Here is a 3,282-nt window from a genome sequence, read left to right on the forward strand (position 1 = left end):
AAGTTAATCTCCATTCTCTATTATCATTATTCATTATTCCCTATCACAATGAAGAGAGAGCACTCTCTTATATACATGAGGAAGATAACCTTTCCATAATTACATTCAAATATTCTCTCAAGCACTCTCAACTAGTTTCCCATTATTACAAGATATCATCGCACAAATCTCTCAAACATGATCCCACAAATCTCTCAACTATCTTGGGTAAGATATGTCTCCATGATTTTCTCCTTAGGATAAGATATGCCTCCATGATTTTCTCCTTGATAAGATATGCCTCCATGATTTTCTCAATATGCCTCCATGATTTTCTCCATAGAAAAAGGCTTGCATAATTATCTCCTTGATATGGTGGAGGAGACATGTTTCCTACACATAACAAAACTCACATATTCTTGAGATATATAAAAGTATGTACATTTTCTAATAATTAATCATAAATTCACTTATAATACAAAAATGAATAAAATTGGAAAATAAGAAGGTGAAACCTAAGTGTATGTAGGAAAGTGATATGATAACAGGTTAATGGGATGATGAAATGTAAGGAAAAAGGTGGATGAAAATATGACATTTTTGAGTCCCAACAGATACCCTTCACATGTTAGCTGGGGGGGACATTTACCAACTGCCTTATGAGGACATCAAGACTGTGTTTAGAAACCACTCCAGGGCAGCTCGGAAACGTGGTAGAGGAAACCTCCTCTCAGCTGGTGTTCCTTTCTCCAAGCATGAGTTTGCAAATCAATTAGAAGATCTTAAGAGTGAGGTGAGACAGACCATCGCCATGCAACTGGACACATTCAGGATCCAACAAAAGAAGGAAGAAGCTTAGAGAGCCTTGGCTATCTTCTGCCCTAGATGTACAAGGAGACACCCTAAGAACAAATGTCCATTGCATTCGGTTGAAGTGTGTTTCGTTTGTGAGGACGACCATCCCACAAACCAATGTCCAACCTTACCTGGATTCAAATCCATGTACCAAGGGACAGAAGCTTCCACTGAACCTCTCTACTACCTCAACCAAAGGAGGCCACAAGGACCTAGACCTTACCAGCAGGGGATGCAAGGGGCACCTCAAGCTTATTACAGCCCCAACCAATCGACTCCTATGCCTTCCTGGGGTCCCCCTGCTCATCCTTCCTGGTCCATGCCTCCTCCATGGTCTTATCCACCTCATTATCCTACTCAACCTGCTTCTCATTCATATCATTCACATGCCCAGCCACAGCCTCAGTGGAATGTACCTCAGTCGGGGTGGAGGCCCCAGTACAACACTCCTCTTGCCATTTTGCCTCCACCACCAGTTCAACCTTAGCCATTACCTCCTGCTCCTCCAAGGAAACCTCAAATGCCTGCTCAACCGAACCTGAACCCCAACAATAGACAGACCCAGCAGGTATACACTGGGGAAACCTCATGCCCTACCTATGTTGTGGAGATCCAGGAGATCAATCTTCGATCTGGAAAGACTCTTCCAGATCACCAACCTCCTCCCCCAGAGGATGAGGAAGATAAACAGGAAAGTGAACCAAAGGCTATTCCACCCTTTCCTGAGAGACTAACAGCCACCACACAACCCAACCTAGAGGAGGATGAGCTTCTGGGTGAGCTCAAGCAGTTGTGTGTGAAAATACCACTTCTCCAAGCCATCAAGGATCTGCAAATATACAACAAACTGGTTAAGGAAAAGTGTTTCAAACACCCAGGCAGGCGAAAGAAAGATGCTTCAACCATCAATGTCTTGGGAAAACTATCTGACCTTATGTTAGGACAAGTCATCTGCCCAAAGTATCTAGATCGTGGGAGTCCTGTAGTAGATGTCCACATCAATGGCACCATCATACCACACACCTTGATTGATCTGGGGGTTGCCATTAATGTGATGACCAGGGATACCATGCTCAAACTCAATCTTCAGGGTTCCTTGAGGAAGACCTCGACAGTACTGCAACTATAATATCGCTCCACTGTGACTCCCGAAGGGATTGTGGAGGATGTCTTGGTCTCTATCGACTCTTGGGAATACCTTGCAGATTTCTTGGTTCTGCAACCCAAGGCAAAGCTTACTGGATATCCTCTCATTTTGGGAAGGCCTTGGTTAGCCACTGCAGATGCTTACATAAGTTGTCTTGCAGGAAACATGACCATCAAAAATGGTCCTATGTCCAAGCAGATAGTCCTCTACCCTCCTGCCCAACCCTCCTTAGAGCATGACTTACCATTGTGGTTGGAGGAAGGAGAAGAGGATGAGGTGTACTCAGCACCTTTGTGCACCCTAGGTACCACTAGAAGAGACCCCCCAACCGAGGATGACTTGATTGAGGCCTTGATCCAGAATACACCTTCCAGTGCACTATCCTTAGAAAAATTGGTGGAGGATGCCCAAGCCAGCACCTTAGTGGATCTTTGTACAACCAACCCTATCACTCCCAGAGTCAAAAATGTGGAGTTCGGCCCTGAGAGAACGTTAAAGATCAGCTCTTCCCTATCTCCTTCCCAGGAAAAGGAGCTGTGTAGTCTGTTGGCCAGTCACCTAGATGCTTTTGCTTGGAGCTATAAGGAGATGAAAGGATTCCATCCTTCGGTCTGTACCCATCACATATACATCAAAGAGGATTGTAAGCCGGTTAGGCAACCCCAGAGGAGAATGAATCCAGCCCTTAAGAACATTGTCAAGGAAGAATTGCAAAAACTGTTGGATGCCAGATTCATTTACCCCATCTCAGATAGTGAATGGGTGTCCCCTCTGGTCTTGGTTCCCAAGAAAAATGGGAAGTGGAGAATCTGTGTGGACTACCGAGAACTGAACAAAGCTACCAAGAAAGACCATTTCCCTCTACCTTTCATAGATCAAGTGTTGGATGGACTGGCAGGAAAGAAGTTCTTCTCTTTCCTAGATGGGTTTAGCGGGTACAGCCAGCTCCAAATCAGCGCGGAAGACCAAGATAAGACCACCTTCACTTTTCCTTGGGGTACCTTTGCCTACCGTGTCCTTCCCTTTGGGCTATGCAATGCTCCTGCTACCTTCCAGAGAGCTGTCTTGAGCATCTTCTCGGGGCTGGTCCATGATGCAGTGGAAATCTATATGGATGACTTCACTCCTTATGGGGCCAACTTCCAGGAAGCATTGTCCAATCTGGGAAAATTCCTAACCAAATGCATTGAGATGAACTTGTCCCTTAGTCCTGAAAAATTTGAATTCCTAATGACTGAAGGGACCGTGCTAGGCCATACCATTTCTTGCCAAGGGTTACAGGTGGATCCTAACAAAATTGC

The sequence above is a fragment of the Pinus tabuliformis genome, chromosome 8 (genome assembly GCF_031772625.1).
Source record: "Pinus tabuliformis cultivar Carrire ecotype Pingquan chromosome 8, CPIR1, whole genome shotgun sequence".
In the NCBI taxonomy this organism is placed as follows: Eukaryota; Viridiplantae; Streptophyta; class Pinopsida; order Pinales; family Pinaceae; genus Pinus; species Pinus tabuliformis.